The sequence below is a fragment of the Schistocerca serialis genome, chromosome 9, assembly GCF_023864345.2.
Source record: "Schistocerca serialis cubense isolate TAMUIC-IGC-003099 chromosome 9, iqSchSeri2.2, whole genome shotgun sequence".
NCBI lineage: Eukaryota > Metazoa > Arthropoda > Insecta > Orthoptera > Acrididae > Schistocerca > Schistocerca serialis.
The window spans coordinates 363,604,535-363,618,868 of NC_064646.1; the positions used below are offsets into that span (position 1 = coordinate 363,604,535).

Sequence of the window (14,334 nt, forward strand, 5' to 3'; positions counted from 1 at the left end):
GCTGGGTATAACAGGAAACAAAACTGCTTTTGTCCTTTGAGATAGAGTAAAAAAAAATCGAAAATATTGAAATAAACTCGTTTCCTCTTGGGAAAAAGACGAAACCTTACAGAAGATTCACCTTCAGACACTACAGTTTCTTCTCACTGCCATCTTGCGTAACACATTGTTTACGAACCAGATGGCCCTCCTCGTAACTGGAGACACTTTGAAATGCGGGTAAGCATACTGTTTGCCAGTCTGTCCAGATAGGTCAGTGGGATACTGCTCCATTCCTTTGCAGCGGCCTCTGCGTGGTCTCTGATGGAACAGGACGACCGCCAACCGCTCGTTTAAGCATGGCGCATGCATTTTCAATGCAGTTGAGATTTGCAGAATATGGGGACCATTCCTTCCGACTGTTTGTGTCTTCCATTAGGGTGCTGTTTACAAGATTGTGCCGGCCGGAGTGGCCAAGCGTTTCTAGGCGCTACAGTCTGGAACCGCGAGACCGCTACGGTCGCAGGTTCGAATCCTGCCTCGGGCATGGACGTGTGTGATGTCCTTAGGTTAGTTAGGTTTAAGTAGTTCTAAGTTCTAGGGGTCAGTCGTTTGACGGCGCGTTTCGGGGCGGGCCCGCCCGCTGCCGGCGCGCCGTAGGGCACGGGAAGCTCGCACTGGGGCGTATCGCTTTCCAGTCGGGTGTGCCGCGGCCGTCCTCACAGGGGAAGTGAAGCGTCTCTCATAGCCTCTCCTTCCCAAGTGGCTCTTTCCGCCTTCCCGTGGTGCCAGATGTTAAGCTTGGCGTTCTGCCTTGCGACAAAAGGGAGAGCTGCGACCCAACCCGATGCGAAAGCGAAGGGTGCGTGGCACAGGGGGAGCTGTGTCAAGGGACCGAACACCAGTCCCTTTCTGTTCGCAGGGCACAGACCAGCAGGTGCTCTGCATGCCGGCGACCTCGTTTGTCGGCGTGGGATCGCGGCGCGAGTCGGCAAGGGTGCTTCGCCGCGCCCCTGGGTAACCGGGGCGTGTTCTGCCAAACCCAGGAGGTGGTGACATCGCCTGGGCTAGGTTAGATGGGCCCAGACCGCCGAACGACTGGGGGACCGACCCACCACCTGAGTAGGAGTGGGTCCTTGGCCTTCAGGTGGAAACTCGGGCTAGTAGGCGGCGAAGGGCGAGGGGTGCATCCGCCTCTCCGGAGTGCGGGGTGCACTTGCCGAGGAGCGTCGAGTGAAATCGTCGACGACGAGGCCTTCGACGGGGACGCTGGCAACGGCGCGCTGAACCCTGCAGCTCAGGAGTGCCATTGACCTAGGGGCGAGGTCGGTGGGCGAGCTGCAACAGTCCCCCCCCCCCCCCATGCCAGAGGAGCCGGTCCGGGGTAAGAGACGGGCTCCCAACCTTCTATCACTCGTCAACAATATGGCTGATCAAGAGACGAGTGACTCGAGTGCGCTATCGAGGGCGAGTATGTCCGCTGTCCCTACCTCACAGGAGGAAGTGGGACACGAAGATGAAAACGTATATGAAAGACACTGTCGCATCAGTCAAATTCTTGACTCCAGTGTCAAAAACGGAAAGATTAGTCAGGCTGCGGTCCTGGCAATAAAGAATGAGCTCGCTGCCTGGGCCATAGCACATGCAAAGCTAGAAGGGCGGCTTGAAGAGTTGGAGAAAGAGAATACCAGACTTCGACAACAACCGATTAAGACATGGGCTGGAGTGGTGGCGCAAACCGCCACGAAGGCCCAAACAACCAAGGAAACGATTGCCAAGGTTTCGAAGAAACCAGACACGGCAGTCTTTCTAAGACCACTACCTGGACAGACCATTAAAAAAGTACAAGAAATCTTTACAACTACCATTGACCCGGCAAGAGACAAAATTAAAGTGAACAAAGTGAAAGCTACCAAGAATGTGGTAATCGTGGATCTTGCCACAGAGGAAGATAGAGACAAGATACTAAATAATAATAAACTAAAGAAGGCAGTCAAATGTGAACCACTCAAAAAGAGAAATCCACTAGTTATCTTATATGATGTACCTGTAGCCTTGACCGAAAGTGACATATATGAAACCCTTTATAACCAGAATTTTGATGACTGTGAGTGGGAAACGTTCAAAAATGAATTCAAGCTGCGTTTTAAAACCGGGCCTCGGGAACGAGATGTTGTCCATCACGTCGCCGAGGTTTCTGGTAAGATGTGGCGCAAACTAACCGCTATGGGCAAAGAATACATAGGGTTTCACGCAATTAATGTCAGAGACTACTTAGTAGTCCCCCTGTGCCACAATTGCGGCGATCTGGACCATGTCCATAAGCATTGTGAAAGGAAGCCGGCCTGCTCCAGGTGTGGGGCAGAAGACCACACAAGGAAAAACTGCAACAAAAATGTAACCTGCATCCCATGCATAAAAAGAGGAAGAAAACCGTGCAACACCACCGGAAGGAACTGCCCAACGTACAGGATGTTGGAACAAAGGCTAATTTCGCGAATTGACTTTGGCTGAGGCCATAACTGAACTCAGGAAGCCTAAAAGGAAATCCCCAAGCAAGAGGTTGAGGGACGCTCTGAGAGCAAGCAAATTTAAACAATTTCTACAAAAAGTCATGCAACCAAGATCTATGGTTATAATAATGAAAGATGTATGTGTACAAACAGATCCGTGCGAAGAAGAAGCTCCCTCTCCTCCCTGCTCGGGACCTGGGTCGAACCAAGAACCTTCTCGGCCACGAAGGCATCCTGTACCTGGGAGTTCACTTCCACATAGCAAAGAATCAAAAAATACCGAACAAGTCCAGTTTGATGAAGTGACCAGCACAAACTCATCCCCTGATTCACCAACCCAGAGAGGAATGGGAATAGACCCCCAACGAATATACCCCAACCTGGAGCATGCACTGCAACTCTCCAGATTGGAGGAGCCGGCAATCCTCACCACGGCACTAAGACATGTGGTACGTGTCGGCCATGAATATGGCAGAGATGTCACCTTCCCAGTAATGGAGGCTGTGGATAGAATCCAGCTCAAGACAATGAATCTTCCCACCGACTTCGGAGCCCTGCGAGATCTAGTTAAAAAGGTATTTGAAAGACGCAACGAGAATTTCAACATAGAAGAACTATATCATCAAGCAGTAATAACCAATGGTAGAGTAGCTCACGACTGGTCCAAAAACTGGCCAGAATCACATATTCATACCTACTTCCCACGTGAACCAAATAAACGTGGGTCAGATAAACGCACACAACAGTAAACTAGTCTTGCAGGAACTTCGGAAGGTGGTGGAAGAGAAGAGTCTAGATGTACTCTGTCTACAGGAACCGTACTCTCAAGCGGGACGAATCCCATACATGGCTGCCAATTGGCAAATAATATACACCGGAGTAGAACCAAAAGCCGCAATAATAATCACTAACAAATCATTCAGAGCCACGGTCCTCGCGCAGTTCTCGAGCGAACACTGCAATGTCGTGGAACTACAAACATCGACAGGAGTGATCTACATCTCAAACATATACTTCCAATATGGGCGAGAAATAGATGAGTTCTTGGAGATACTCACACAGGTTACCACGGCACTGCGGGGACGCAGGATGATAGTGACGGCAGACATAAATGCAAAGTCGCCCCTTTGGTTCAGTGGCACTCACGATGATCGAGGGCTAAAGGCCGAAGAGACAATAATGGCATTACAACTGGTGGTTGCAAACCAACAAGGAAACCCCCCCCCCCCACCTATACAGGCGGCGGGGGAGATGGCACAAATATAGATGTGACGTTGGTAACACCAAACCTCATCACAAAAGTCAACAACTGGAAAGTGTGGGACAGAGCAACCACCAGTGACCATAACTTAATTTCTTTCAATATTGGGGAAAGGGAGTGCCACAGGGACATGGGGTGGGAGCTGCAGTTCAATTATAACAAAGCCAACTGGGACCGTCTCGCGGAGGAGTGCAACATCCCGACATTGCTGGAGGGTGATGAAAACGTAGACGAATACGCCGAAGAGCTGGTACAGGCTATCACCAGGGCGGTGCGAGCCGCGGTACCAACCAGGAGGAGAGCCGTCGCGGCCAGCCCCACACCATGGTCGGCTGAATTAGAACAGATGCGCCAGGCTGTAAGGAGGGCGAGGAGGTACTACCAGCGGAGTGTCGTCTGGAGAGAAAAGCAAAGATGGTTACAGATCTACAGAGAGAGTAAGGATCAATTCCAACAGGAGCTCAGGGCTGTCAGACTCAGAAGTTGGGAAAGTTACGTGAAAAGCCAATTGGCTACGGACCCTTGGGGAGTCCCATACAAGTTAGTAAGAGAGAAAATAAGATCACCTATGGTGCTTTCCACAGTCAGGGACGGGGACCGGATGACGGGCACGTGGCAGGAAACTGCCGAGGCCCTCCTCCGGGTCCTGTTGCCTGACGACGTGGAAGAAAATGAGACAGATGAACAGAAAGGAATAAGAAGAGAAGACCAAAGGGACTACAACAATAACACTTACCCCTTCTCTGAAGAGGAAGTCGCTGCCCAAATAAAGGCCCTTAAAAAGGGTAAAGCTCCTGGCCCGGACGGCATTACTGCAGAAGTGGTGCAATTCCTTGCCCCCCAGCTCGTAGCTCCTCTCACTAAGTTGTACAACGAGTGCCTACAACTCGGGAAATTCCCAGCAATTTGGAAAAAACCAAATGTAATAATAATCAAAAAGAGTCCAGACAAAGATCCTACAGAAATCAAGTCCTATAGACCTATCTGCTTGTTAGATGTACTGGGCAAACTTTTTGAGAGGCTACTAGCACACAGACTGACAGCACACCGCATGCTGTGTGGGATGAGCGACAGACAATTCGGTTTTCGGTCTGGGTGCTCTGCGTCTGACGCAATCGCCCTGGCTGCCGAGGTCTGTGGCTCTGCCCCGCACAAGTATGTTGTCGGCATCATGGTAGACATCAGTGGCGCCTTCGACAACCTGTGGTGGCCCTCACTCTTTTCCCACCTGCGGGAAAAGAACTGTCCAGGGCTACTATACGGCTGTCTGAGGAGCTATTGTGTAGACAGGGAGGTCTGGCTATCGGCCCCTAGCGGCACGGTCAGGAAGATTGTGACCAAAGGATGTCCTCAGGGCTCTGTCCTGGGACCTCTCTTTTGGGACATAAATATGGAGCCTCTACTTGAAGATCTAAAGAACTGTGACGATGTGCTAGAGGTCATAGCATACGCAGACGACCTCCTCTTGCTGGTCGGCGGCCGAAGCCGTGAGGATCTAGAACCGAAAGTGGAGAGAGCCGTAACTGTACTTACATCGTGGTGCCAAAGAAGTAAAATGACTATTGCGCCCAACAAATCAACATATTTGCTTCTCAAAGGCCAATTGGTCAGAAATCCCACAGTAAGAATCAACGGCATGCCAGTTCTTCGGCGCCGTGAGGCCCGATACCTGGGTGTAATCATCGATGAGAGGTGGAACTTTGCATCACATATTGACACCGTATCCCAAAAGTCACTGGTCTTACTAAATAACCTCATTGGAATAGGTCACAAGCGATTCCACCTGCCACCAAACTTAATAAAACTATATCACAATAGTATTCTGACCTCCATAGTAGGATACGGATCAGGAGTCTGGGCACACAGACTCACGAGGGTCATGCCTGCCATGGCCGTAAGAAGAGTGCAGCGGAACATGCTTCTACGTTCAGCCGGGGCTTACAGAACTACACCAGGAGGAGCGCTATTAGTACTAATTGGGATTTGTCCATTAGACATAAAAATCAGGGAGCAAGCCGCCTGGTACTGGGTGAAGAAGGAAAACAGGGATAAAATCAGGGAAATACTTGGGGTCTACGCGGGGGACAGGTATGCTATCAAAAAGAGGGGAATTGAACTTTGGCAAAATCAATGGAGTAGTGAGGATACGGGACGCAGAACTTATGAACTGCTACCAGATATCGAGGAAAGGTTAAAATTTACATTTTTCACACCCACAAGAGGAATGCTACACTTTCTTACTGGACATGGACCATACCCGACATATCTATGTCGGTTTGGGAAACAGGCTACACCAGCGTGCGACTGTGGTGCTGTGCAAGGTACCCCAGAACATGTGGTGTATGAGTGCCACCTCTTCGATGATGTGGCCCATGATCTACGACAACAGCTACCAAACAAGGACACGTACCACATATTAAGAAGCGAAAACACTTTCAACATCTTAAATACTCTCACTGATGTGATATCAAAGAAAGTAATTAAGAACTTTCTTAGGGACAACCGTCAGTGAAGGACTAACACTCTCACCGAATTAGACTCGTACACCCTTCCTTTACCGCCAAGTGGGGACCTGGCCAGCCGTCATACGGCTGGAATCCGCCTTACCTTGGGCTAGGAGGGAGGGGGGTACAAAACACCGGATTTGACCGCACACCAATTGTGACATGTAGTTAGATTAGATTAGATGTAGAAGATAGAATAATACCTAGAGTAGACTGCAGCGACACCAACTTAAGGCCAGCCCAGTGCCAGGGGCACGCCCACTGGGATTAGCTCAGTGGGCCGGGCCAACACCAGTAGGTTTATAGTAGCACTGGCACACTTGTAACGCTGCAGGTAGAATGTAGACTTAGATTAAGTAGCTTAGAATCCCATAGCGGTTAGACTAGAGTAAAACTAATAGAAGTACCTGTAGTGTAGAAAAAGCTAGATTAATTGTATCATTAGTAAGACCCACTAATGTAGTTAGGTAGTGGGTTATATGAATAATGTAATGTGATGTTATGAATAAAGAATTTTTTTTTAAAAAAAAAAAGTTCTAGGGGACTGATGACCATAGCTGTTAAGTCCCATAGTGCTCAGAGCCAGAGCCTCCGGGAATCGAACCCGGGACCCCGTGCTCGGGACCCGAGAACGCTACCGCGAGCCCACGAACTGCGGACGGGACTCACGACAGAAGAGCATTGTGTCCCAATGCTGTCTAGTCAACAAAGAGTTGTTTCGTGCGCATGCGACACGAATCCCTCTCCGAACAAGCTTTAGAGAAGGAGGTCTTCTGGCAAGTAATGGCTGCTCGTGGAGCCTATTTCGCATCATTCGTGTCGGCACCTGCAATTCCGTAGCTGTTTGGAACTGCCGCCGTAGGTGTGTCACATTATTTTGATGGTATCTACTTGCTGCTATACGCAGATGACGTTCCTGCGCACCTGTTGATTTTCTTTCCAGGACGCTACTGTGACGATCCTCAGCTGATACTGTCGCTAGTAACTTGTTCCAGATATTTGAACCATTACTTTGACTCACAGTAACATTCACTGCGACGTCCACCTACCTTATCTGCTGCCCCATTGGAGTGACTATACGGAGCCTCTGATCTTACGTTATTGTTGTCTGAACCACCCTGAAGCAACACATCTCTTATGATGTCGCGTCCCAGTTTTGTAGTGCAATCGGAAAGTTGACGACAATCTGAGGGTTGTTGGGGTGTCCACATTTGTTGTCGGAGATGAGAGGAAGAAAGCTCTCCGAGGTAGAACTGTGGTTACTGGTTGCAGTGATAATATTTTAGTATTAATGGCAGGATGGGTATGCGGAAGAGTTCAGTATTTATTTAAGTAATTCATCTATTATCTCTTTGATAACTTATAAAAGAGGTAAGAGTTCTTAACCCCTTCTTTAATAAATGTCAGACTCAATTTATTCTTATCTACAGGCCACTCGCCTAAGCTTACAAGAGACAATTACTATTCCGTAAATTGTTCTTGTTAATTACGGAACTACAAATGCTATCTATTACTTGAGACAAAGACAGATCCTCTATGTTCAAAATCCATTCCTCAGAATAGATAATGATTACTTACCTTGCAGATACGTGCGTGTCACCAGATCTGATCACCGACTTCTCGCTGAGAATATTATTTCTGCATTCTTCGGCTGCTGCTGCCTGGCGTAGCTATAGGTTGGCTCCTCAAAGCGGCCATTACTGCTCTCTGTCTGCATCCTCTCCCAAAATCTCTTGCTTATATACCGTTCTAAGTCGTGGCTGAACATCTATAATAGTCGTTCGGGATATTTCCATCAGCTGGCTCCTTCGACACCAAAACACTTTAATGTTCGATTTCTCTTATAGGTTTCCACTCGATGTTACCACTTTACGTATACTGGAAAGCTTCCTTTAGCGTCAGGGCTTGTGGCACTTGGCGCAGTCTCCTTTCATTTGGTCTGACAAGTATTGCTTATTAATTTTTTTTCTGTGGACTGGACAATGATGATACACAGCACAAGTACTGCAATGTTTACAGGTGACACAGTTGCCATAGATTGCACAAATTGGTCCCTCACAGTAGAAACAGGGACTGTTTTCGTTAGAACTTCATTACAAACAAACCAATGTATTGACATGATTACGTGTTTCCGGGTCACGACATTCAGCCTGAAAGTTTCGGTAATTTGCAACATCTATTTTGAGCTCTGGATATGTGCACACCTACACATGAATTGGTGTCTTCAACGCCTTCTTTTTCTATTTGTTTAAAATTAAATTATTTTTTTTAGTTTTAGTTTATTGGCTTTCAGTTCGTGCTCAATCAACGATCTCTGTAATGGAAAGCCGATACGACAGTGTACTGGAGACGATTTTCTTGTCACTTACGACGATACGAACGAAAGGGTAACACAACATCCAGTTACCAAGAGCAGAAAATCTCCGACCTGGCCGGGAATCAAAACCGAGCCCCTTCCTCAAAGCCTTCTTGGGACTGCACAAAGTAATTTACTGACGGGGCTTCCTCCTTTGCCAGTAACCGAGCACTTGTCGTCTGGCGGATTCTCCCCATTCTTCTGAACAGTACTTCGTCCACATTCTAGTCTACAAGTACTTTAAGTTGGTTATTTCCTTCATTTTTATGTCATTCAAATTATCATCTGAATAGCTATCTTAGTTTCTTGGAACGAAGCAATGTTTGTTGCGTCCCATCGATCCAACATGTCCGACGTCTGTTAACTGTAGTCTTTCTTTTTTCATACCACCGTTAACTTTCTTCACGAGTTTAACCTCCTCCTTTACGTATACTGATCTTAGACTTCCAAAGTTCCCTAAATTCCCCAACTGTTGTTTGCTTTCCCTTTGTCTTCACTTTATTCAAAGGTCACCCGGGTTCTATTGCTTACATCGCAACTTGCCCGCTAACAGTTATTAAGTGCTTCAAAGGTAAATTTTGCCCACGATAATTTGTTCAATTTGCTTATTTTCGAAACTCCGTTTATACTCATACCGATTAACTTAATTGAAGCTGAATTTAGTCCCTCCCCCTCCATTATTTTATTTCTATTTTCTTGTATTTTATTTATTATATTCCGTGCTCTTGGTTTCACTCTAAATCTTGCGGAGACAAAAAAAAACTCACACGTAAACATCCTGTTTAGATACTAAACAGGTAATAATGTGTCGAAATGGATTCGCCACCTTTCCTGTTTTATCTGTCTGCCCAGCCTACGAGGTGCGACATCTGTAATGAGGAATGGCCTCCCAACCCCACGACGTCTGGACGTGGTTTCACCTTCGTTTCTCCAAGTGTCGAAGACTCTCACCACAGCACTCCTCGAACACCCGACAAGTCGCGCAGTTTCCGAAATGCTCTTGCCGAATCTCCGTGCCATCAGAATCTGCTCTCGGTCATAGATCTTACGTTATTGTTGTCTGAACGACCCTGAAGCAACACATCTCTTATGATGTCGCGTCCCAGTTTTGTAGTGCAATAGGAAAGTTGACGACAATCTGAGGGTTGTTGGGGTGTCCACATTTTTTTCGGAGATGAGAGGAAGGAAGCTCTCCGAGGTAGAACTGTGGTTACTGGTTGCAGTGATAATATTTTAGTATTAATTGCAGGATGGGTATGAGGAAGAGTTCAGTATTTATTTAAGTAATTCATCTATTATCTCTTTGATAACTTATAAAAGAGGTAAGAGTTCTTAACCCCTTCTTTAATAAATGTCAGACTCAATTTATTCTTATCTACAGGTCACTCGCCTAAGCTTACAAGAGACAATTACTATTCCGTAAATTGTTCTTGTTAATTACGAAACTACAAATGCTATCTATTACTTGAGACAAAGACAGATCCTCTATGTTCAAAATCCATTCCTCAGAATAGATAATGATTACTTACCTTGCAGATACGTGCATGTCACCAGATCTGATCACCGACTTCCGACTTCTCGCTGAGGATATTACTTCTGCATTCTTCGGCTGCTGCTGCCTGGCGTACCTACACGAAGGCTCCTCAAAGCGAACTCGCGAATTGCACACTAAATCTGCACAGGGACAAGGACATCTATGTTGTTGTTGTTGTGGTCTTCAGTCCTGAGACTGGTTTGATGCAGCTCTCCCTGCTACTCTATCCTGTGCAAGCTTTTTCATCTCCCAGTACCTACTGCAACCTACATCCTTCTGAATCTGCTTAGTGTATTCATCTCTTGGTCTCCCTCTACGATTTTTACCCTCCACGCTGCCCTCCAATACTAAATTGGTTATCCCTTGATGCCTCAAAACATGTCCTACCAACCGATCCCTTCTTCTGGTCAAGTTGTGCCACAAACTTCTCTTCTCCCCAATCCTATTCAATACTTCCTCATTAGTTATGTGATCTACCCATCTAATCTTCAGCATTCTTCTGTAGCACCACATTTCGAAAGCTTCTATTCTCTTCTTGTCCAAACTATTTATCGTCCATGTTTCACTTCCATACATGGCTACACTCCATACGAATACTTTCAGAAATGACTTCCTGACACTTAAATCAATACTGGATGTTAACCAATTTTGTCTTCTTCAGAAACGCTCTCCTTGCCATTGCCAGCCTACATTTTATATCCTCTCTACTTCGACCATCATCAGTTATTTTGCTCCCCAAGTAGCAAAACTCCTTTACTACATTAAGTGCCTCATTTCCTAATCTAATTCCCTCAGCATCACCCGACTTAATTAGACTACATTCCATTAACCTTGTTTTGCTTTTGTTGATGTTCATCTTATATCCTCCTTTCAAGACACTGTCCATTCCATTCAACTGCTCTTCCAAGTCCTTTGCTGTCTCTGACAGAATTACAATGTCATCGGCAAACCTCAAAGTTTTTACTTCTTCTCCATGAATTTTAATACCTACTCCGAATTTTTCTTTTGTTTCCTTTACTGCTTGCTCAATATACAGATTGAACAACATCGGGGAGAGGCTACAACCCTGTCTTACTCCCTTCCCAACCACTGCTTCCCTTTCATGTCCCTCGACTCTTATAACTGCCATCTGGTTTCTGTACAAATTGTAAATAGCCTTTCGCTCCCTGTATTTTACCACAGCCACCTTTAGAATTTGAAAGAGAGTATTCCAGTCAACATTGTCAAAAGCTTTCTCTAAGTCTACAAATGCTAGAAACGTAGGTTTGCCTTTCCTTAATCTTTCTTCTAAGATAAGTCGTAAGGTCAGTATTGCCTCACGTGTTCCAGTGTTTCTACGGAATCCAAACTGATCTTCCCCGAGGTTGGCTTCTACTAGTTTTTCCATTCGTCTGTAAAGAATTCGTGTTAGTATTTTGCAGCTGTGACTTATTAAGCTGATAGTTCGGTAATTTTCACATCTGTCAACACCTGCTTTCTTTGGGATTGGAATTATTATAATCTTCTTGAAGTCTGAGGGTATTTCGCCTGTTTCATACATCTTGCTCACCAGATGGTAGAGTTTTGTCAGGACTGGCTCTCCCACGGCCGTCAGTAGTTCCAATGGAATATTGTCTACTCCGGGGGCCTTGTTTCGACTCAGGTCTTTCAGTGCTCTGTCAAACTCTTCACGCAGTATCATATCTCCCATTTCATCTTCATCTACATCCTCTTCCATTTCCATAATATTGTCCTCAAGTACATCGCCCTTGTATAGATCCTCTATATACTCCTTCCACCTTTCTGCTTTCCCTTCTTTGCTTAGAACTGGGTTTCCATCTGAGCTCTTGATATTCATACAAGTCGTTCTCTTATCTCCAAAGGTCTCTTTAATTTTCCTATAGGCGGTATCTATCTTACCCGTAGTGAGATAGGCCTCTACATCCTTACATTTGTCCTCTAGCCATCCCTGCTTAGCCATTTTGCACTTCCTGTCGATCTCATTTTTGAGACGTTTGTATTCCTTTTTGCCTGTTTCACTTACTGCATTTTTATATTTTCTCCTTTCATCAAGTAAATTCAATATTTCTTCTGTTACCCAAGGATTTCTACTAGCCCTCGTCTTTTTACCTACTTGATCCTCTGCTGCCTTCACTACTTCATCCCTCAAAGCTACCCATTCTTCTTCTACTGTATTTATTTCCCCCATTCCTGTCAATTGCTCCCTTATGCTCTCCCTGAATCTCTGTACAACCTCTGGTTCTTTTAGTTTATCCAGGTCCCATCTCCTTAAATTCCCACCTTTTTGCAGTTTCTTCAGTTTTAATCTACAGGTCATAACCAATAGATTGTGGTCAGAGTCCACATCTGCCCCTGGAAATGTCTTACAATTTAAAACCTGGTTCCTAAATCTCTGTCTTACCATTATATAATCTATCTGATACCTTTTAGTATCTCCAGAGTTCTTCCATGTATACAACCTTCTTTCATGATTCTTAAACCAAGTGTTAGTTATGATTATGTTGTGCTCTGTGCAAAATTCGACCAGGCGGCTTCCTCTTTCATTTCTGTCCCCCAATCCATATTCACCTACTATGTTTCCTTCTCTCCCTTTTCCTACACTCGAATTCCAGTCACCCATGACTATTAAATTTTCGTCTCCCTTCACAATCTGAATAATTTCTTTTATTTCATCATACATTTCTTCAATTTCTTCGTCATCTGCAGAGCTAGTTGGCATATAAACTTGTACTACTGTAGTAGGCGTGGGCTTCGTATCTATCTTGGCCACAATAATGCGTTCACTATGCTGTTTGTAGTAGCTTACCCGCATTCCTATTTTCCTATTCATTATTAAACCTACTCCTGCATTACCCCTATTTGATTTTGTGTTTATAACCCTGTAGTCACCTGACCAGAAGTCCTGTTCCTCGTGCCACCGAACTTCACTAATTCCCACTATATCTAACTTCAATCTATCCATTTCCCTTTTTAAATTTTCTAACCTACCTGCCCGATTAAGGGATCTGACATTCCACGCTCCGATCCGTAGAACGCCAGTTTTCTTTCTCCTGATAACGGCATCCTCTTGAGTAGTCCCCGCCCGGAGATACGAATGGGGGACTATTTTACCTCCGGAATATTTTACCCAAGAGGACGCCATCATCATGTAATCATACAGTAAAGCTGCATGCCCTCGGGAAAAATTACAGCTGTAGTTTCCCCTTGCTTTCAGCCGTTCGCAGTACCTGCACAGCAAGGCCGTTTTGGTTATTGTTACAAGGCCAGATCAGTCAATCATCCAGACTGTTGCCCTTGCAACTACTGAAAAGGCTGCTGCCCCTCTTCAGGAACCACACGTTTGTCTGGCCTCTCAACAGATACCCCTCCGTTGTGGTTGCACCTACGGTACGGCTATCTGTATCGCTGAGGCATGCAAGCCTCCCCACCAACGGCAAGGTCCATGGTTCATGGGGGGGGGGACATCTATGTAAGATCTCCACTAATTTGAGATCTTACTCTTACATCTATGTAAGATCTCAAATTAGTGGAGTATTACAAAATCAAAGTATTCTATCTTGATATGGCAGAATTAAACCAGGTCCCTCCCTCACACGTACTGCATTTTGAGTACAAATGGAAACAGTTACATTGTTATTCATGCTAACACGGATGAGGGCAAGGAAGAATGAACAAATTTTAGAGAATGCGTGTTGCATTGGGTACTGATTGAACTCGTCACATTCGATGGTTAGCTCAGTTAACGCTCGATCTGACCGGAATTCCACATCCACCTTCTCTATAGTTTATCGTCTTCTTCCTTACCTGTTAACATTCAAGAGGAACAGTATGCCGATTCTTACTCGGCCATCTAGGTTTATGTTTCCTGGTCTCCCTCGTCATTTCAGGCCGGATAGAGCTCTTTCTATAATGACCTCGCCGTTGACGGGACGTTAATCCTAGTCCTGATTCTCTTTTTTTTCGTTTCCAAATAGCAGTATCAACAATGAAATTCCGCCTGAAGTTTAGAACGTACAAACCGACTACCATTTTTCCGTCCTGAATCGTTTAGTGACTAACCATTCCACAAAGGCAGTGTAGATACCGGAAGCACCTGAAATAGTGTTGAAAAATAGTACTTGATGCACCTGAAAACAGGATACAGCTCACGGGCGTACACAGTAAAAAAAAAAAAGAAAAAAAAGATC

General features: G+C 45.6%; 1 protein-coding gene across 1 annotated transcript in view; it reads left to right on the top strand.

Annotated features, from left to right (window-relative positions):
- The window catches only part of LOC126418644 (extracellular serine/threonine protein kinase four-jointed), a 1,345,623-nt gene that overhangs the window by 986,322 nt on the left and 344,967 nt on the right, over nt 1-14,334 (top strand). The gene's annotated exons all lie outside the window — the stretch shown is intronic.